General features: G+C 50.3%; 21 non-coding genes across 21 annotated transcripts; all 21 read left to right on the top strand.

The window, feature by feature from the left end:
- Positions 1 to 1436: 1436 nt before the first annotated feature.
- On the top strand, positions 1437 to 1510 carry trnan-guu (transfer RNA asparagine (anticodon GUU)). Its single transcript has one exon. It is a non-coding gene; the product is annotated as a tRNA-Asn (tRNA).
- Positions 1511 to 2575: 1065 nt separating this feature from the next.
- On the top strand, positions 2576 to 2649 carry trnan-guu (transfer RNA asparagine (anticodon GUU)). The gene has a single exon. It is a non-coding gene; the product is annotated as a tRNA-Asn (tRNA).
- A 538-nt stretch (positions 2650 to 3187) lies between these two features.
- Positions 3188 to 3261, top strand: trnan-guu (transfer RNA asparagine (anticodon GUU)). Its single transcript has one exon. It is a non-coding gene; the product is annotated as a tRNA-Asn (tRNA).
- A 1065-nt stretch (positions 3262 to 4326) lies between these two features.
- Positions 4327 to 4400, top strand: trnan-guu (transfer RNA asparagine (anticodon GUU)). The gene has a single exon. It is a non-coding gene; the product is annotated as a tRNA-Asn (tRNA).
- Positions 4401 to 4938: 538 nt separating this feature from the next.
- Positions 4939 to 5012, top strand: trnan-guu (transfer RNA asparagine (anticodon GUU)). Its single transcript has one exon. It is a non-coding gene; the product is annotated as a tRNA-Asn (tRNA).
- A 1065-nt stretch (positions 5013 to 6077) lies between these two features.
- On the top strand, positions 6078 to 6151 carry trnan-guu (transfer RNA asparagine (anticodon GUU)). Its single transcript has one exon. It is a non-coding gene; the product is annotated as a tRNA-Asn (tRNA).
- A 538-nt stretch (positions 6152 to 6689) lies between these two features.
- Positions 6690 to 6763, top strand: trnan-guu (transfer RNA asparagine (anticodon GUU)). The gene has a single exon. It is a non-coding gene; the product is annotated as a tRNA-Asn (tRNA).
- Positions 6764 to 7301: 538 nt separating this feature from the next.
- Positions 7302 to 7375, top strand: trnan-guu (transfer RNA asparagine (anticodon GUU)). Its single transcript has one exon. It is a non-coding gene; the product is annotated as a tRNA-Asn (tRNA).
- Positions 7376 to 8440: 1065 nt separating this feature from the next.
- Positions 8441 to 8514, top strand: trnan-guu (transfer RNA asparagine (anticodon GUU)). The gene has a single exon. It is a non-coding gene; the product is annotated as a tRNA-Asn (tRNA).
- Positions 8515 to 9052: 538 nt separating this feature from the next.
- trnan-guu (transfer RNA asparagine (anticodon GUU)) lies at positions 9053 to 9126 on the top strand. The gene has a single exon. It is a non-coding gene; the product is annotated as a tRNA-Asn (tRNA).
- Positions 9127 to 10803: 1677 nt separating this feature from the next.
- Positions 10804 to 10877, top strand: trnan-guu (transfer RNA asparagine (anticodon GUU)). Its single transcript has one exon. It is a non-coding gene; the product is annotated as a tRNA-Asn (tRNA).
- Positions 10878 to 11942: 1065 nt separating this feature from the next.
- On the top strand, positions 11943 to 12016 carry trnan-guu (transfer RNA asparagine (anticodon GUU)). Its single transcript has one exon. It is a non-coding gene; the product is annotated as a tRNA-Asn (tRNA).
- Positions 12017 to 12554: 538 nt separating this feature from the next.
- trnan-guu (transfer RNA asparagine (anticodon GUU)) lies at positions 12555 to 12628 on the top strand. Its single transcript has one exon. It is a non-coding gene; the product is annotated as a tRNA-Asn (tRNA).
- A 1065-nt stretch (positions 12629 to 13693) lies between these two features.
- On the top strand, positions 13694 to 13767 carry trnan-guu (transfer RNA asparagine (anticodon GUU)). The gene has a single exon. It is a non-coding gene; the product is annotated as a tRNA-Asn (tRNA).
- A 538-nt stretch (positions 13768 to 14305) lies between these two features.
- On the top strand, positions 14306 to 14379 carry trnan-guu (transfer RNA asparagine (anticodon GUU)). The gene has a single exon. It is a non-coding gene; the product is annotated as a tRNA-Asn (tRNA).
- Positions 14380 to 15444: 1065 nt separating this feature from the next.
- trnan-guu (transfer RNA asparagine (anticodon GUU)) lies at positions 15445 to 15518 on the top strand. The gene has a single exon. It is a non-coding gene; the product is annotated as a tRNA-Asn (tRNA).
- Positions 15519 to 16056: 538 nt separating this feature from the next.
- trnan-guu (transfer RNA asparagine (anticodon GUU)) lies at positions 16057 to 16130 on the top strand. Its single transcript has one exon. It is a non-coding gene; the product is annotated as a tRNA-Asn (tRNA).
- A 538-nt stretch (positions 16131 to 16668) lies between these two features.
- On the top strand, positions 16669 to 16742 carry trnan-guu (transfer RNA asparagine (anticodon GUU)). The gene has a single exon. It is a non-coding gene; the product is annotated as a tRNA-Asn (tRNA).
- A 1065-nt stretch (positions 16743 to 17807) lies between these two features.
- Positions 17808 to 17881, top strand: trnan-guu (transfer RNA asparagine (anticodon GUU)). Its single transcript has one exon. It is a non-coding gene; the product is annotated as a tRNA-Asn (tRNA).
- A 538-nt stretch (positions 17882 to 18419) lies between these two features.
- On the top strand, positions 18420 to 18493 carry trnan-guu (transfer RNA asparagine (anticodon GUU)). The gene has a single exon. It is a non-coding gene; the product is annotated as a tRNA-Asn (tRNA).
- A 538-nt stretch (positions 18494 to 19031) lies between these two features.
- trnan-guu (transfer RNA asparagine (anticodon GUU)) lies at positions 19032 to 19105 on the top strand. The gene has a single exon. It is a non-coding gene; the product is annotated as a tRNA-Asn (tRNA).
- Positions 19106 to 20097: the final 992 nt, after the last annotated feature.

The following is a 20097-nucleotide window of genomic DNA, read 5'->3' as shown; positions in this document are numbered from 1 at the left end:
CCTACAAGTCACATATTTTAAACAATCAAGGCGGTATGGAGAGGAAGTACCAGAGCACCTCCATCCAGCCACCCGGTCCTCTCTCGACGCCCCTGCTTGGCTTCACTCAGTCTCTGTTGCAAAATCGTTTACCCCACAACCAAAAAGACCCGAACACCCTCCTCCACTCCCACGTCCAGTCTCGACACCTGTGGGTTGCGCGTTGTCAGTCTCTGTGGCGCAATTGTTTAGCGCGTTCGGCTGTTAACCGAAAGGTTGGTGGTTCAAGCCCACCCAGGGACGATATCACTGTTATTGCCAGGTAATTCAGAATGCTGCACAAAAGTGCAGTGCGACAGTTATGTTGGTTATACCATGTTATAATCAACCATGTTATAACAAACCATGGTATATCCAGGACGGTCGTTTGATGAACGCAGTCAACTGTTTTATCAAGGGTGATATGCATCTTTGGGGTTGCTGTTGTTCGTTCGCAACTGCATACTTGCTGCCAAGTATGTGTGACCTACAAGTCACATATTTTAAACAATCAAGGCGGTATGGAGAGGAAGTACCAGAGCACCTCCATCTAGCCACCCGGTCCTCTCTCGACGCCCCTGCTTGGCTTCACTCAGTCTCTGTTGCACAATCGTATACCCCACAACCAAAGAGACCGGAACACCCTCCCCCAGTCCCCCGTCCAGTCTCGACACCTGTGGGTTGCGGGTTGTCAGTCTCTGTGGCGCAATCGGTTAGAGCTTTTGGCTGTTAACAACCAAAAAAGACCGGAACACCCTCCCCCAGTCCCCCGTCCAGTCTCGACACCTGTGGGTTGCGCGTTGTCAGTCTCTGTGGCGCAATTGTTTAGCGCGTTCGGCTGTTAACCGAAAGGTTGGTGGTTCAAGCCCACCCAGGGACGATATCACTGTGTTTGCCAGGGAATGCACAATGCTGCACAAACGTGCAGTGCAACTCTTATGTTGGTTATACCATGTTATAATCAACCATGTTTTAACCAACCATGGTATATCCAGGACGGTCGTTTGATGAACGCAGTCAACTGTTTTATCAAGGCTGATATTCTTTGGGGTGCTGTTGTTCGTCCGCAACTGCATACTTGCTGCCAAGTATGTGTGACCTACAAGTCACATATTTTAAACAATCAAGGCGGTATGGAGAGGAAGTACCAGAGCACCTCCATCTAGCCACCCGGTCCTCTCTCGACGCCCCTGCTTGGCTTCACTCAGTCTCTGTTCCACAATCGTATACCCCACAACCAAAGAGACCGGAACACCCTCCCCCAGTCCCCCGTCCAGTCTCGACACCTGTGGGTTGCGGGTTGTCAGTCTCTGTGGCGCAATCGGTTAGAGCTTTTGGCTGTTAACAACCAAAAAAGACCGGAACACCCTCCCCCAGTCCCCCGTCCAGTCTCGACACCTGTGGGTTGTGCGTTGACAGTCTCTGTGGCGCAATCGGTTAGCGCGTTCGGCTGTTAACCGAAAGGTTGGTGGTTCAAGCCCACCCAGGGACGATATCACTGTGTTTGCCAGGTAATACACAATGCTGCACAAACGTGCAGTGCAACTCTTATGACAGTTATGTTGGTTATACCATGTTATAATCAACCATGTTTTAACCAACCATGGTATAACCATGTTATAACCAGGACGGTCGTTTGATGAACGCAGTCAACTGTTTTATCAAGGGTGATATCCATCTTTGGGGTGCTGTTGTTCGTCCGCAACTGCATACTTGCTGCCAAGTATGTGTGACCTACAAGTCACATATTTTAAACAATCAAGGCGGTATGGAGAGGAAGTACCAGAGCACCTCCATCCAGCCACCCGGTCCTCTCTCGACGCCCCTGCTTGGCTTCACTCAGTCTCTGTTGCAAAATCGTTTACCCCACAACCAAAAAGACCCGAACACCCTCCTCCACTCCCACGTCCAGTCTCGACACCTGTGGGTTGCGCGTTGTCAGTCTCTGTGGCGCAATTGTTTAGCGCGTTCGGCTGTTAACCGAAAGGTTGGTGGTTCAAGCCCACCCAGGGACGATATCACTGTTATTGCCAGGTAATTCAGAATGCTGCACAAAAGTGCAGTGCGACAGTTATGTTGGTTATACCATGTTATAATCAACCATGTTATAACAAACCATGGTATATCCAGGACGGTCGTTTGATGAACTCAGTCAACTGTTTTATCAAGGGTGATATGCATCTTTGGGGTTGCTGTTGTTCGTTCGCAACTGCATACTTGCTGCCAAGTATGTGTGACCTACAAGTCACATATTTTAAACAATCAAGGCGGTATGGAGAGGAAGTACCAGAGCACCTCCATCTAGCCACCCGGTCCTCTCTCGACGCCCCTGCTTGGCTTCACTCAGTCTCTGTTGCACAATCGTATACCCCACAACCAAAGAGACCGGAACACCCTCCCCCAGTCCCCCGTCCAGTCTCGACACCTGTGGGTTGCGGGTTGTCAGTCTCTGTGGCGCAATCGGTTAGAGCTTTTGGCTGTTAACAACCAAAAAAGACCGGAACACCCTCCCCCAGTCCCCCGTCCAGTCTCGACACCTGTGGGTTGTGCGTTGACAGTCTCTGTGGCGCAATCGGTTAGCGCGTTCGGCTGTTAACCGAAAGGTTGGTGGTTCAAGCCCACCCAGGGACGATATCACTGTGTTTGCCAGGGAATGCACAATGCTGCACAAACGTGCAGTGCAACTCTTATGTTGGTTATACCATGTTATAATCAACCATGTTTTAACCAACCATGGTATATCCAGGACGGTCGTTTGATGAACGCAGTCAACTGTTTTATCAAGGCTGATATTCTTTGGGGTGCTGTTGTTCGTTCGCAACTGCATACTTGCTGCCAAGTATGTGTGACCTACAAGTCACATATTTTAAACAATCAAGGCGGTATGGAGAGGAAGTACCAGAGCACCTCCATCTAGCCACCCGGTCCTCTCTCGACGCCCCTGCTTGGCTTCACTCAGTCTCTGTTGCACAATCGTATACCCCACAACCAAAGAGACCGGAACACCCTCCCCCAGTCCCCCGTCCAGTCTCGACACCTGTGGGTTGCGGGTTGTCAGTCTCTGTGGCGCAATCGGTTAGAGCTTTTGGCTGTTAACAACCAAAAAAGACCGGAACACCCTCCCCCAGTCCCCCGTCCAGTCTCGACACCTGTGGGTTGTGCGTTGACAGTCTCTGTGGCGCAATCGGTTAGCGCGTTCGGCTGTTAACCGAAAGGTTGGTGGTTCAAGCCCACCCAGGGACGATATCACTGTGTTTGCCATGTAATACACAATGCTGCACAAACGTGCAGTGCAACTCTTATGACAGTTATGTTGGTTATACCATGTTATAATCAACCATGTTTTAACCAACCATGGTATAACCATGTTATAACCAGGACGGTCGTTTGATGAACGCAGTCAACTGTTTTATCAAGGGTGATATCCATCTTTGGGGTGCTGTTGTTCGTCCGCAACTGCATACTTGCTGCCAAGTATGTGTGACCTACAAGTCACATATTTTAAACAATCAAGGCGGTATGGAGAGGAAGTACCAGAGCACCTCCATCCAGCCACCCGGTCCTCTCTCGACGCCCCTGCTTGGCTTCACTCAGTCTCTGTTGCAAAATCGTTTACCCCACAACCAAAAAGACCCGAACACCCTCCTCCACTCCCACGTCCAGTCTCGACACCTGTGGGTTGCGCGTTGTCAGTCTCTGTGGCGCAATTGTTTAGCGCGTTCGGCTGTTAACCGAAAGGTTGGTGGTTCAAGCCCACCCAGGGACGATATCACTGTTATTGCCAGGTAATTCAGAATGCTGCACAAAAGTGCAGTGCGACAGTTATGTTGGTTATACCATGTTATAATCAACCATGTTATAACAAACCATGGTATATCCAGGACGGTCGTTTGATGAACTCAGTCAACTGTTTTATCAAGGGTGATATGCATCTTTGGGGTTGCTGTTGTTCGTTCGCAACTGCATACTTGCTGCCAAGTATGTGTGACCTACAAGTCACATATTTTAAACAATCAAGGCGGTATGGAGAGGAAGTACCAGAGCACCTCCATCTAGCCACCCGGTCCTCTCTCGACGCCCCTGCTTGGCTTCACTCAGTCTCTGTTGCACAATCGTATACCCCACAACCAAAGAGACCGGAACACCCTCCCCCAGTCCCCCGTCCAGTCTCGACACCTGTGGGTTGCGGGTTGTCAGTCTCTGTGGCGCAATCGGTTAGAGCTTTTGGCTGTTAACAACCAAAAAAGACCGGAACACCCTCCCCCAGTCCCCCGTCCAGTCTCGACACCTGTGGGTTGTGCGTTGACAGTCTCTGTGGCGCAATCGGTTAGCGCGTTCGGCTGTTAACCGAAAGGTTGGTGGTTCAAGCCCACCCAGGGACGATATCACTGTGTTTGCCAGGGAATGCACAATGCTGCACAAACGTGCAGTGCAACTCTTATGTTGGTTATACCATGTTATAATCAACCATGTTTTAACCAACCATGGTATATCCAGGACGGTCGTTTGATGAACGCAGTCAACTGTTTTATCAAGGCTGATATTCTTTGGGGTGCTGTTGTTCGTTCGCAACTGCATACTTGCTGCCAAGTATGTGTGACCTACAAGTCACATATTTTAAACAATCAAGGCGGTATGGAGAGGAAGTACCAGAGCACCTCCATCTAGCCACCCGGTCCTCTCTCGACGCCCCTGCTTGGCTTCACTCAGTCTCTGTTGCACAATCGTATACCCCACAACCAAAGAGACCGGAACACCCTCCCCCAGTCCCCCGTCCAGTCTCGACACCTGTGGGTTGCGGGTTGTCAGTCTCTGTGGCGCAATCGGTTAGAGCTTTTGGCTGTTAACAACCAAAAAAGACCGGAACACCCTCCCCCAGTCCCCCGTCCAGTCTCGACACCTGTGGGTTGTGCGTTGACAGTCTCTGTGGCGCAATCGGTTAGCGCGTTCGGCTGTTAACCGAAAGGTTGGTGGTTCAAGCCCACCCAGGGACGATATCACTGTGTTTGCCATGTAATACACAATGCTGCACAAACGTGCAGTGCAACTCTTATGACAGTTATGTTGGTTATACCATGTTATAATCAACCATGTTTTAACCAACCATGGTATAACCATGTTATAACCAGGACGGTCGTTTGATGAACGCAGTCAACTGTTTTATCAAGGGTGATATCCATCTTTGGGGTGCTGTTGTTCGTCCGCAACTGCATACTTGCTGCCAAGTATGTGTGACCTACAAGTCACATATTTTAAACAATCAAGGCGGTATGGAGAGGAAGTACCAGAGCACCTCCATCCAGCCACCCGGTCCTCTCTCGACGCCCCTGCTTGGCTTCACTCAGTCTCTGTTGCAAAATCGTTTACCCCACAACCAAAAAGACCCGAACACCCTCCTCCACTCCCACGTCCAGTCTCGACACCTGTGGGTTGCGCGTTGTCAGTCTCTGTGGCGCAATTGTTTAGCGCGTTCGGCTGTTAACCGAAAGGTTGGTGGTTCAAGCCCACCCAGGGACGATATCACTGTTATTGCCAGGTAATTCAGAATGCTGCACAAAAGTGCAGTGCGACAGTTATGTTGGTTATACCATGTTATAATCAACCATGTTATAACAAACCATGGTATATCCAGGACGGTCGTTTGATGAACGCAGTCAACTGTTTTATCAAGGGTGATATGCATCTTTGGGGTTGCTGTTGTTCGTTCGCAACTGCATACTTGCTGCCAAGTATGTGTGACCTACAAGTCACATATTTTAAACAATCAAGGCGGTATGGAGAGGAAGTACCAGAGCACCTCCATCTAGCCACCCGGTCCTCTCTCGACGCCCCTGCTTGGCTTCACTCAGTCTCTGTTGCACAATCGTATACCCCACAACCAAAGAGACCGGAACACCCTCCCCCAGTCCCCCGTCCAGTCTCGACACCTGTGGGTTGCGGGTTGTCAGTCTCTGTGGCGCAATCGGTTAGAGCTTTTGGCTGTTAACAACCAAAAAAGACCGGAACACCCTCCCCCAGTCCCCCGTCCAGTCTCGACACCTGTGGGTTGTGCGTTGACAGTCTCTGTGGCGCAATCGGTTAGCGCGTTCGGCTGTTAACCGAAAGGTTGGTGGTTCAAGCCCACCCAGGGACGATATCACTGTGTTTGCCAGGGAATGCACAATGCTGCACAAACGTGCAGTGCAACTCTTATGTTGGTTATACCATGTTATAATCAACCATGTTTTAACCAACCATGGTATATCCAGGACGGTCGTTTGATGAACGCAGTCAACTGTTTTATCAAGGCTGATATTCTTTGGGGTGCTGTTGTTCGTTCGCAACTGCATACTTGCTGCCAAGTATGTGTGACCTACAAGTCACATATTTTAAACAATCAAGGCGGTATGGAGAGGAAGTACCAGAGCACCTCCATCTAGCCACCCGGTCCTCTCTCGACGCCCCTGCTTGGCTTCACTCAGTCTCTGTTGCACAATCGTATACCCCACAACCAAAGAGACCGGAACACCCTCCCCCAGTCCCCCGTCCAGTCTCGACACCTGTGGGTTGCGGGTTGTCAGTCTCTGTGGCGCAATCGGTTAGAGCTTTTGGCTGTTAACAACCAAAAAAGACCGGAACACCCTCCCCCAGTCCCCCGTCCAGTCTCGACACCTGTGGGTTGCGCGTTGTCAGTCTCTGTGGCGCAATCGGTTAGCGCGTTCGGCTGTTAACCGAAAGGTTGGTGGTTCAAGCCCACCCAGGGACGATATCACTGTGTTTGCCAGGGAATGCACAATGCTGCACAAACGTGCAGTGCAACTCTTATGTTGGTTATACCATGTTATAATCAACCATGTTTTAACCAACCATGGTATATCCAGGACGGTCGTTTGATGAACGCAGTCAACTGTTTTATCAAGGCTGATATTCTTTGGGGTGCTGTTGTTCGTCCGCAACTGCATACTTGCTGCCAAGTATGTGTGACCTACAAGTCACATATTTTAAACAATCAAGGCGGTATGGAGAGGAAGTACCAGAGCACCTCCATCTAGCCACCCGGTCCTCTCTCGACGCCCCTGCTTGGCTTCACTCAGTCTCTGTTCCACAATCGTATACCCCACAACCAAAGAGACCGGAACACCCTCCCCCAGTCCCCCGTCCAGTCTCGACACCTGTGGGTTGCGGGTTGTCAGTCTCTGTGGCGCAATCGGTTAGAGCTTTTGGCTGTTAACAACCAAAAAAGACCGGAACACCCTCCCCCAGTCCCCCGTCCAGTCTCGACACCTGTGGGTTGTGCGTTGACAGTCTCTGTGGCGCAATCGGTTAGCGCGTTCGGCTGTTAACCGAAAGGTTGGTGGTTCAAGCCCACCCAGGGACGATATCACTGTGTTTGCCAGGTAATACACAATGCTGCACAAACGTGCAGTGCAACTCTTATGACAGTTATGTTGGTTATACCATGTTATAATCAACCATGTTTTAACCAACCATGGTATAACCATGTTATAACCAGGACGGTCGTTTGATGAACGCAGTCAACTGTTTTATCAAGGGTGATATCCATCTTTGGGGTGCTGTTGTTCGTCCGCAACTGCATACTTGCTGCCAAGTATGTGTGACCTACAAGTCACATATTTTAAACAATCAAGGCGGTATGGAGAGGAAGTACCAGAGCACCTCCATCCAGCCACCCGGTCCTCTCTCGACGCCCCTGCTTGGCTTCACTCAGTCTCTGTTGCAAAATCGTTTACCCCACAACCAAAAAGACCCGAACACCCTCCTCCACTCCCACGTCCAGTCTCGACACCTGTGGGTTGCGCGTTGTCAGTCTCTGTGGCGCAATTGTTTAGCGCGTTCGGCTGTTAACCGAAAGGTTGGTGGTTCAAGCCCACCCAGGGACGATATCACTGTTATTGCCAGGTAATTCAGAATGCTGCACAAAAGTGCAGTGCGACAGTTATGTTGGTTATACCATGTTATAATCAACCATGTTATAACAAACCATGGTATATCCAGGACGGTCGTTTGATGAACGCAGTCAACTGTTTTATCAAGGGTGATATGCATCTTTGGGGTTGCTGTTGTTCGTTCGCAACTGCATACTTGCTGCCAAGTATGTGTGACCTACAAGTCACATATTTTAAACAATCAAGGCGGTATGGAGAGGAAGTACCAGAGCACCTCCATCTAGCCACCCGGTCCTCTCTCGACGCCCCTGCTTGGCTTCACTCAGTCTCTGTTGCACAATCGTATACCCCACAACCAAAGAGACCGGAACACCCTCCCCCAGTCCCCCGTCCAGTCTCGACACCTGTGGGTTGCGGGTTGTCAGTCTCTGTGGCGCAATCGGTTAGAGCTTTTGGCTGTTAACAACCAAAAAAGACCGGAACACCCTCCCCCAGTCCCCCGTCCAGTCTCGACACCTGTGGGTTGTGCGTTGACAGTCTCTGTGGCGCAATCGGTTAGCGCGTTCGGCTGTTAACCGAAAGGTTGGTGGTTCAAGCCCACCCAGGGACGATATCACTGTGTTTGCCAGGGAATGCACAATGCTGCACAAACGTGCAGTGCAACTCTTATGTTGGTTATACCATGTTATAATCAACCATGTTTTAACCAACCATGGTATATCCAGGACGGTCGTTTGATGAACGCAGTCAACTGTTTTATCAAGGCTGATATTCTTTGGGGTGCTGTTGTTCGTTCGCAACTGCATACTTGCTGCCAAGTATGTGTGACCTACAAGTCACATATTTTAAACAATCAAGGCGGTATGGAGAGGAAGTACCAGAGCACCTCCATCTAGCCACCCGGTCCTCTCTCGACGCCCCTGCTTGGCTTCACTCAGTCTCTGTTGCACAATCGTATACCCCACAACCAAAGAGACCGGAACACCCTCCCCCAGTCCCCCGTCCAGTCTCGACACCTGTGGGTTGCGGGTTGTCAGTCTCTGTGGCGCAATCGGTTAGAGCTTTTGGCTGTTAACAACCAAAAAAGACCGGAACACCCTCCCCCAGTCCCCCGTCCAGTCTCGACACCTGTGGGTTGTGCGTTGACAGTCTCTGTGGCGCAATCGGTTAGCGCGTTCGGCTGTTAACCGAAAGGTTGGTGGTTCAAGCCCACCCAGGGACGATATCACTGTGTTTGCCATGTAATACACAATGCTGCACAAACGTGCAGTGCAACTCTTATGACAGTTATGTTGGTTATACCATGTTATAATCAACCATGTTTTAACCAACCATGGTATAACCATGTTATAACCAGGACGGTCGTTTGATGAACGCAGTCAACTGTTTTATCAAGGGTGATATCCATCTTTGGGGTGCTGTTGTTCGTCCGCAACTGCATACTTGCTGCCAAGTATGTGTGACCTACAAGTCACATATTTTAAACAATCAAGGCGGTATGGAGAGGAAGTACCAGAGCACCTCCATCCAGCCACCCGGTCCTCTCTCGACGCCCCTGCTTGGCTTCACTCAGTCTCTGTTGCAAAATCGTTTACCCCACAACCAAAAAGACCCGAACACCCTCCTCCACTCCCACGTCCAGTCTCGACACCTGTGGGTTGCGCGTTGTCAGTCTCTGTGGCGCAATTGTTTAGCGCGTTCGGCTGTTAACCGAAAGGTTGGTGGTTCAAGCCCACCCAGGGACGATATCACTGTTATTGCCAGGTAATTCAGAATGCTGCACAAAAGTGCAGTGCGACAGTTATGTTGGTTATACCATGTTATAATCAACCATGTTATAACAAACCATGGTATATCCAGGACGGTCGTTTGATGAACGCAGTCAACTGTTTTATCAAGGGTGATATGCATCTTTGGGGTTGCTGTTGTTCGTTCGCAACTGCATACTTGCTGCCAAGTATGTGTGACCTACAAGTCACATATTTTAAACAATCAAGGCGGTATGGAGAGGAAGTACCAGAGCACCTCCATCTAGCCACCCGGTCCTCTCTCGACGCCCCTGCTTGGCTTCACTCAGTCTCTGTTGCACAATCGTATACCCCACAACCAAAGAGACCGGAACACCCTCCCCCAGTCCCCCGTCCAGTCTCGACACCTGTGGGTTGCGGGTTGTCAGTCTCTGTGGCGCAATCGGTTAGAGCTTTTGGCTGTTAACAACCAAAAAAGACCGGAACACCCTCCCCCAGTCCCCCGTCCAGTCTCGACACCTGTGGGTTGCGCGTTGTCAGTCTCTGTGGCGCAATTGTTTAGCGCGTTCGGCTGTTAACCGAAAGGTTGGTGGTTCAAGCCCACCCAGGGACGATATCACTGTGTTTGCCAGGGAATGCACAATGCTGCACAAACGTGCAGTGCAACTCTTATGTTGGTTATACCATGTTATAATCAACCATGTTTTAACCAACCATGGTATATCCAGGACGGTCGTTTGATGAACGCAGTCAACTGTTTTATCAAGGCTGATATTCTTTGGGGTGCTGTTGTTCGTCCGCAACTGCATACTTGCTGCCAAGTATGTGTGACCTACAAGTCACATATTTTAAACAATCAAGGCGGTATGGAGAGGAAGTACCAGAGCACCTCCATCTAGCCACCCGGTCCTCTCTCGACGCCCCTGCTTGGCTTCACTCAGTCTCTGTTCCACAATCGTATACCCCACAACCAAAGAGACCGGAACACCCTCCCCCAGTCCCCCGTCCAGTCTCGACACCTGTGGGTTGCGGGTTGTCAGTCTCTGTGGCGCAATCGGTTAGAGCTTTTGGCTGTTAACAACCAAAAAAGACCGGAACACCCTCCCCCAGTCCCCCGTCCAGTCTCGACACCTGTGGGTTGTGCGTTGACAGTCTCTGTGGCGCAATCGGTTAGCGCGTTCGGCTGTTAACCGAAAGGTTGGTGGTTCAAGCCCACCCAGGGACGATATCACTGTGTTTGCCAGGTAATACACAATGCTGCACAAACGTGCAGTGCAACTCTTATGACAGTTATGTTGGTTATACCATGTTATAATCAACCATGTTTTAACCAACCATGGTATAACCATGTTATAACCAGGACGGTCGTTTGATGAACGCAGTCAACTGTTTTATCAAGGGTGATATCCATCTTTGGGGTGCTGTTGTTCGTCCGCAACTGCATACTTGCTGCCAAGTATGTGTGACCTACAAGTCACATATTTTAAACAATCAAGGCGGTATGGAGAGGAAGTACCAGAGCACCTCCATCCAGCCACCCGGTCCTCTCTCGACGCCCCTGCTTGGCTTCACTCAGTCTCTGTTGCAAAATCGTTTACCCCACAACCAAAAAGACCCGAACACCCTCCTCCACTCCCACGTCCAGTCTCGACACCTGTGGGTTGCGCGTTGTCAGTCTCTGTGGCGCAATTGTTTAGCGCGTTCGGCTGTTAACCGAAAGGTTGGTGGTTCAAGCCCACCCAGGGACGATATCACTGTTATTGCCAGGTAATTCAGAATGCTGCACAAAAGTGCAGTGCGACAGTTATGTTGGTTATACCATGTTATAATCAACCATGTTATAACAAACCATGGTATATCCAGGACGGTCGTTTGATGAACTCAGTCAACTGTTTTATCAAGGGTGATATGCATCTTTGGGGTTGCTGTTGTTCGTTCGCAACTGCATACTTGCTGCCAAGTATGTGTGACCTACAAGTCACATATTTTAAACAATCAAGGCGGTATGGAGAGGAAGTACCAGAGCACCTCCATCTAGCCACCCGGTCCTCTCTCGACGCCCCTGCTTGGCTTCACTCAGTCTCTGTTGCACAATCGTATACCCCACAACCAAAGAGACCGGAACACCCTCCCCCAGTCCCCCGTCCAGTCTCGACACCTGTGGGTTGCGGGTTGTCAGTCTCTGTGGCGCAATCGGTTAGAGCTTTTGGCTGTTAACAACCAAAAAAGACCGGAACACCCTCCCCCAGTCCCCCGTCCAGTCTCGACACCTGTGGGTTGTGCGTTGACAGTCTCTGTGGCGCAATCGGTTAGCGCGTTCGGCTGTTAACCGAAAGGTTGGTGGTTCAAGCCCACCCAGGGACGATATCACTGTGTTTGCCAGGGAATGCACAATGCTGCACAAACGTGCAGTGCAACTCTTATGTTGGTTATACCATGTTATAATCAACCATGTTTTAACCAACCATGGTATATCCAGGACGGTCGTTTGATGAACGCAGTCAACTGTTTTATCAAGGCTGATATTCTTTGGGGTGCTGTTGTTCGTTCGCAACTGCATACTTGCTGCCAAGTATGTGTGACCTACAAGTCACATATTTTAAACAATCAAGGCGGTATGGAGAGGAAGTACCAGAGCACCTCCATCTAGCCACCCGGTCCTCTCTCGACGCCCCTGCTTGGCTTCACTCAGTCTCTGTTGCACAATCGTATACCCCACAACCAAAGAGACCGGAACACCCTCCCCCAGTCCCCCGTCCAGTCTCGACACCTGTGGGTTGCGGGTTGTCAGTCTCTGTGGCGCAATCGGTTAGAGCTTTTGGCTGTTAACAACCAAAAAAGACCGGAACACCCTCCCCCAGTCCCCCGTCCAGTCTCGACACCTGTGGGTTGTGCGTTGACAGTCTCTGTGGCGCAATCGGTTAGCGCGTTCGGCTGTTAACCGAAAGGTTGGTGGTTCAAGCCCACCCAGGGACGATATCACTGTGTTTGCCATGTAATACACAATGCTGCACAAACGTGCAGTGCAACTCTTATGACAGTTATGTTGGTTATACCATGTTATAATCAACCATGTTTTAACCAACCATGGTATAACCATGTTATAACCAGGACGGTCGTTTGATGAACGCAGTCAACTGTTTTATCAAGGGTGATATCCATCTTTGGGGTGCTGTTGTTCGTCCGCAACTGCATACTTGCTGCCAAGTATGTGTGACCTACAAGTCACATATTTTAAACAATCAAGGCGGTATGGAGAGGAAGTACCAGAGCACCTCCATCCAGCCACCCGGTCCTCTCTCGACGCCCCTGCTTGGCTTCACTCAGTCTCTGTTGCAAAATCGTTTACCCCACAACCAAAAAGACCCGAACACCCTCCTCCACTCCCACGTCCAGTCTCGACACCTGTGGGTTGCGCGTTGTCAGTCTCTGTGGCGCAATTGTTTAGCGCGTTCGGCTGTTAACCGAAAGGTTGGTGGTTCAAGCCCACCCAGGGACGATATCACTGTTATTGCCAGGTAATTCAGAATGCTGCACAAAAGTGCAGTGCGACAGTTATGTTGGTTATACCATGTTATAATCAACCATGTTATAACAAACCATGGTATATCCAGGACGGTCGTTTGATGAACTCAGTCAACTGTTTTATCAAGGGTGATATGCATCTTTGGGGTTGCTGTTGTTCGTTCGCAACTGCATACTTGCTGCCAAGTATGTGTGACCTACAAGTCACATATTTTAAACAATCAAGGCGGTATGGAGAGGAAGTACCAGAGCACCTCCATCTAGCCACCCGGTCCTCTCTCGACGCCCCTGCTTGGCTTCACTCAGTCTCTGTTGCACAATCGTATACCCCACAACCAAAGAGACCGGAACACCCTCCCCCAGTCCCCCGTCCAGTCTCGACACCTGTGGGTTGCGGGTTGTCAGTCTCTGTGGCGCAATCGGTTAGAGCTTTTGGCTGTTAACAACCAAAAAAGACCGGAACACCCTCCCCCAGTCCCCCGTCCAGTCTCGACACCTGTGGGTTGTGCGTTGACAGTCTCTGTGGCGCAATCGGTTAGCGCGTTCGGCTGTTAACCGAAAGGTTGGTGGTTCAAGCCCACCCAGGGACGATATCACTGTGTTTGCCAGGGAATGCACAATGCTGCACAAACGTGCAGTGCAACTCTTATGTTGGTTATACCATGTTATAATCAACCATGTTTTAACCAACCATGGTATATCCAGGACGGTCGTTTGATGAACGCAGTCAACTGTTTTATCAAGGCTGATATTCTTTGGGGTGCTGTTGTTCGTTCGCAACTGCATACTTGCTGCCAAGTATGTGTGACCTACAAGTCACATATTTTAAACAATCAAGGCGGTATGGAGAGGAAGTACCAGAGCACCTCCATCTAGCCACCCGGTCCTCTCTCGACGCCCCTGCTTGGCTTCACTCAGTCTCTGTTGCACAATCGTATACCCCACAACCAAAGAGACCGGAACACCCTCCCCCAGTCCCCCGTCCAGTCTCGACACCTGTGGGTTGCGGGTTGTCAGTCTCTGTGGCGCAATCGGTTAGAGCTTTTGGCTGTTAACAACCAAAAAAGACCGGAACACCCTCCCCCAGTCCCCCGTCCAGTCTCGACACCTGTGGGTTGTGCGTTGACAGTCTCTGTGGCGCAATCGGTTAGCGCGTTCGGCTGTTAACCGAAAGGTTGGTGGTTCAAGCCCACCCAGGGACGATATCACTGTGTTTGCCATGTAATACACAATGCTGCACAAACGTGCAGTGCAACTCTTATGACAGTTATGTTGGTTATACCATGTTATAATCAACCATGTTTTAACCAACCATGGTATAACCATGTTATAACCAGGACGGTCGTTTGATGAACGCAGTCAACTGTTTTATCAAGGGTGATATCCATCTTTGGGGTGCTGTTGTTCGTCCGCAACTGCATACTTGCTGCCAAGTATGTGTGACCTACAAGTCACATATTTTAAACAATCAAGGCGGTATGGAGAGGAAGTACCAGAGCACCTCCATCCAGCCACCCGGTCCTCTCTCGACGCCCCTGCTTGGCTTCACTCAGTCTCTGTTGCAAAATCGTTTACCCCACAACCAAAAAGACCCGAACACCCTCCTCCACTCCCACGTCCAGTCTCGACACCTGTGGGTTGCGCGTTGTCAGTCTCTGTGGCGCAATTGTTTAGCGCGTTCGGCTGTTAACCGAAAGGTTGGTGGTTCAAGCCCACCCAGGGACGATATCACTGTTATTGCCAGGTAATTCAGAATGCTGCACAAAAGTGCAGTGCGACAGTTATGTTGGTTATACCATGTTATAATCAACCATGTTATAACAAACCATGGTATATCCAGGACGGTCGTTTGATGAACGCAGTCAACTGTTTTATCAAGGGTGATATGCATCTTTGGGGTTGCTGTTGTTCGTTCGCAACTGCATACTTGCTGCCAAGTATGTGTGACCTACAAGTCACATATTTTAAACAATCAAGGCGGTATGGAGAGGAAGTACCAGAGCACCTCCATCTAGCCACCCGGTCCTCTCTCGACGCCCCTGCTTGGCTTCACTCAGTCTCTGTTGCACAATCGTATACCCCACAACCAAAGAGACCGGAACACCCTCCCCCAGTCCCCCGTCCAGTCTCGACACCTGTGGGTTGCGGGTTGTCAGTCTCTGTGGCGCAATCGGTTAGAGCTTTTGGCTGTTAACAACCAAAAAAGACCGGAACACCCTCCCCCAGTCCCCCGTCCAGTCTCGACACCTGTGGGTTGTGCGTTGACAGTCTCTGTGGCGCAATCGGTTAGCGCGTTCGGCTGTTAACCGAAAGGTTGGTGGTTCAAGCCCACCCAGGGACGATATCACTGTGTTTGCCAGGGAATGCACAATGCTGCACAAACGTGCAGTGCAACTCTTATGTTGGTTATACCATGTTATAATCAACCATGTTTTAACCAACCATGGTATATCCAGGACGGTCGTTTGATGAACGCAGTCAACTGTTTTATCAAGGCTGATATTCTTTGGGGTGCTGTTGTTCGTTCGCAACTGCATACTTGCTGCCAAGTATGTGTGACCTACAAGTCACATATTTTAAACAATCAAGGCGGTATGGAGAGGAAGTACCAGAGCACCTCCATCTAGCCACCCGGTCCTCTCTCGACGCCCCTGCTTGGCTTCACTCAGTCTCTGTTGCACAATCGTATACCCCACAACCAAAGAGACCGGAACACCCTCCCCCAGTCCCCCGTCCAGTCTCGACACCTGTGGGTTGCGGGTTGTCAGTCTCTGTGGCGCAATCGGTTAGAGCTTTTGGCTGTTAACAACCAAAAAAGACCGGAACACCCTCCCCCAGTCCCCCGTCCAGTCTCGACACCTGTGGGTTGCGCGTTGTCAGTCTCTGTGGCGCAATCGGTTAGCGCGTTCGGCTGTTAACCGAAAGGTTGGTGGTTCAAGCCCACCCAGGGACGATATCACTGTGTTTGCCAGGGAATGCACAATGCTGCACAAACGTGCAGTGCAACTCTTATGTTGGTTATACCATGTTATAATCAACCATGTTTTAACCAACCATGGTATATCCAGGACGGTCGTTTGATGAACGCAGTCAACTGTTTTATCAAGGCTGATATTCTTTGGGGTGCTGTTGTTCGTCCGCAACTGCATACTTGCTGCCAAGTATGTGTGACCTACAAGTCACATATTTTAAACAATCAAGGCGGTATGGAGAGGAAGTACCAGAGCACCTCCATCTAGCCACCCGGTCCTCTCTCGACGCCCCTGCTTGGCTTCACTCAGTCTCTGTTCCACAATCGTATACCCCACAACCAAAGAGACCGGAACACCCTCCCCCAGTCCCCCGTCCAGTCTCGACACCTGTGGGTTGCGGGTTGTCAGTCTCTGTGGCGCAATCGGTTAGAGCTTTTGGCTGTTAACAACCAAAAAAGACCGGAACACCCTCCCCCAGTCCCCCGTCCAGTCTTGACACCTGTGGGTTGTGCGTTGACAGTCTCTGTGGCGCAATCGGTTAGCGCGTTCGGCTGTTAACCGAAAGGTTGGTGGTTCAAGCCCACCCAGGGACGATATCACTGTGTTTGCCAGGTAATACACAATGCTGCACAAACGTGCAGTGCAACTCTTATGACAGTTATGTTGGTTATACCATGTTATAATCAACCATGTTTTAACCAACCATGGTATAACCATGTTATAACCAGGACGGTCGTTTGATGAACGCAGTCAACTGTTTTATCAAGGGTGATATCCATCTTTGGGGTGCTGTTGTTCGTCCGCAACTGCATACTTGCTGCCAAGTATGTGTGACCTACAAGTCACATATTTTAAACAATCAAGGCGGTATGGAGAGGAAGTACCAGAGCACCTCCATCCAGCCACCCGGTCCTCTCTCGACGCCCCTGCTTGGCTTCACTCAGTCTCTGTTGCAAAATCGTTTACCCCACAACCAAAAAGACCCGAACACCCTCCTCCACTCCCACGTCCAGTCTCGACACCTGTGGGTTGCGCGTTGTCAGTCTCTGTGGCGCAATTGTTTAGCGCGTTCGGCTGTTAACCGAAAGGTTGGTGGTTCAAGCCCACCCAGGGACGATATCACTGTTATTGCCAGGTAATTCAGAATGCTGCACAAAAGTGCAGTGCGACAGTTATGTTGGTTATACCATGTTATAATCAACCATGTTATAACAAACCATGGTATATCCAGGACGGTCGTTTGATGAACGCAGTCAACTGTTTTATCAAGGGTGATATGCATCTTTGGGGTTGCTGTTGTTCGTTCGCAACTGCATACTTGCTGCCAAGTATGTGTGACCTACAAGTCACATATTTTAAACAATCAAGGCGGTATGGAGAGGAAGTACCAGAGCACCTCCATCTAGCCACCCGGTCCTCTCTCGACGCCCCTGCTTGGCTTCACTCAGTCTCTGTTGCACAATCGTATACCCCACAACCAAAGAGACCGGAACACCCTCCCCCAGTCCCCCGTCCAGTCTCGACACCTGTGGGTTGCGGGTTGTCAGTCTCTGTGGCGCAATCGGTTAGAGCTTTTGGCTGTTAACAACCAAAAAAGACCGGAACACCCTCCCCCAGTCCCCCGTCCAGTCTCGACACCTGTGGGTTGTGCGTTGACAGTCTCTGTGGCGCAATCGGTTAGCGCGTTCGGCTGTTAACCGAAAGGTTGGTGGTTCAAGCCCACCCAGGGACGATATCACTGTGTTTGCCAGGGAATGCACAATGCTGCACAAACGTGCAGTGCAACTCTTATGTTGGTTATACCATGTTATAATCAACCATGTTTTAACCAACCATGGTATATCCAGGACGGTCGTTTGATGAACGCAGTCAACTGTTTTATCAAGGCTGATATTCTTTGGGGTGCTGTTGTTCGTTCGCAACTGCATACTTGCTGCCAAGTATGTGTGACCTACAAGTCACATATTTTAAACAATCAAGGCGGTATGGAGAGGAAGTACCAGAGCACCTCCATCTAGCCACCCGGTCCTCTCTCGACGCCCCTGCTTGGCTTCACTCAGTCTCTGTTGCACAATCGTATACCCCACAACCAAAGAGACCGGAACACCCTCCCCCAGTCCCCCGTCCAGTCTCGACACCTGTGGGTTGCGGGTTGTCAGTCTCTGTGGCGCAATCGGTTAGAGCTTTTGGCTGTTAACAACCAAAAAAGACCGGAACACCCTCCCCCAGTCCCCCGTCCAGTCTCGACACCTGTGGGTTGCGCGTTGTCAGTCTCTGTGGCGCAATCGGTTAGCGCGTTCGGCTGTTAACCGAAAGGTTGGTGGTTCAAGCCCACCCAGGGACGATATCACTGTGTTTGCCAGGGAATGCACAATGCTGCACAAACGTGCAGTGCAACTCTTATGTTGGTTATACCATGTTATAATCAACCATGTTTTAACCAACCATGGTATATCCAGGACGGTCGTTTGATGAACGCAGTCAACTGTTTTATCAAGGCTGATATTCTTTGGGGTGCTGTTGTTCGTCCGCAACTGCATACTTGCTGCCAAGTATGTGTGACCTACAAGTCACATATTTTAAACAATCAAGGCGGTATGGAGAGGAAGTACCAGAGCACCTCCATCTAGCCACCCGGTCCTCTCTCGACGCCCCTGCTTGGCTTCACTCAGTCTCTGTTCCACAATCGTATACCCCACAACCAAAGAGACCGGAACACCCTCCCCCAGTCCCCCGTCCAGTCTCGACACCTGTGGGTTGCGGGTTGTCAGTCTCTGTGGCGCAATCGGTTAGAGCTTTTGGCTGTTAACAACCAAAAAAGACCGGAACACCCTCCCCCAGTCCCCCGTCCAGTCTTGACACCTGTGGGTTGTGCGTTGACAGTCTCTGTGGCGCAATCGGTTAGCGCGTTCGGCTGTTAACCGAAAGGTTGGTGGTTCAAGCCCACCCAGGGACGATATCACTGTGTTTGCCAGGTAATACACAATGCTGCACAAACGTGCAGTGCAACTCTTATGACAGTTATGTTGGTTATACCATGTTATAATCAACCATGTTTTAACCAACCATGGTATAACCATGTTATAACCAGGACGGTCGTTTGATGAACGCAGTCAACTGTTTTATCAAGGGTGATATCCATCTTTGGGGTGCTGTTGTTCGTCCGCAACTGCATACTTGCTGCCAAGTATGTGTGACCTACAAGTCACATATTTTAAACAATCAAGGCGGTATGGAGAGGAAGTACCAGAGCACCTCCATCCAGCCACCCGGTCCTCTCTCGACGCCCCTGCTTGGCTTCACTCAGTCTCTGTTGCAAAATCGTTTACCCCACAACCAAAAAGACCCGAACACCCTCCTCCACTCCCACGTCCAGTCTCGACACCTGTGGGTTGCGCGTTGTCAGTCTCTGTGGCGCAATTGTTTAGCGCGTTCGGCTGTTAACCGAAAGGTTGGTGGTTCAAGCCCACCCAGGGACGATATCACTGTTATTGCCAGGTAATTCAGAATGCTGCACAAAAGTGCAGTGCGACAGTTATGTTGGTTATACCATGTTATAATCAACCATGTTATAACAAACCATGGTATATCCAGGACGGTCGTTTGATGAACGCAGTCAACTGTTTTATCAAGGGTGATATGCATCTTTGGGGTTGCTGTTGTTCGTTCGCAACTGCATACTTGCTGCCAAGTATGTGTGACCTACAAGTCACATATTTTAAACAATCAAGGCGGTATGGAGAGGAAGTACCAGAGCACCTCCATCTAGCCACCCGGTCCTCTCTCGACGCCCCTGCTTGGCTTCACTCAGTCTCTGTTGCACAATCGTATACCCCACAACCAAAGAGACCGGAACACCCTCCCCCAGTCCCCCGTCCAGTCTCGACACCTGTGGGTTGCGGGTTGTCAGTCTCTGTGGCGCAATCGGTTAGAGCTTTTGGCTGTTAA

This window comes from Diplotaxodon limnothrissa, linkage group LG3 (genome assembly GCF_057381915.1).
Source record: "Diplotaxodon limnothrissa isolate DT_005_m linkage group LG3, D_limnothrissa_male_GT1.1, whole genome shotgun sequence".
NCBI lineage: Eukaryota > Metazoa > Chordata > Actinopteri > Cichliformes > Cichlidae > Diplotaxodon > Diplotaxodon limnothrissa.
The sequence above is the reverse complement of the archived record's forward strand: the minus strand, read 5'-3'. Positions and strand labels throughout refer to the sequence as shown.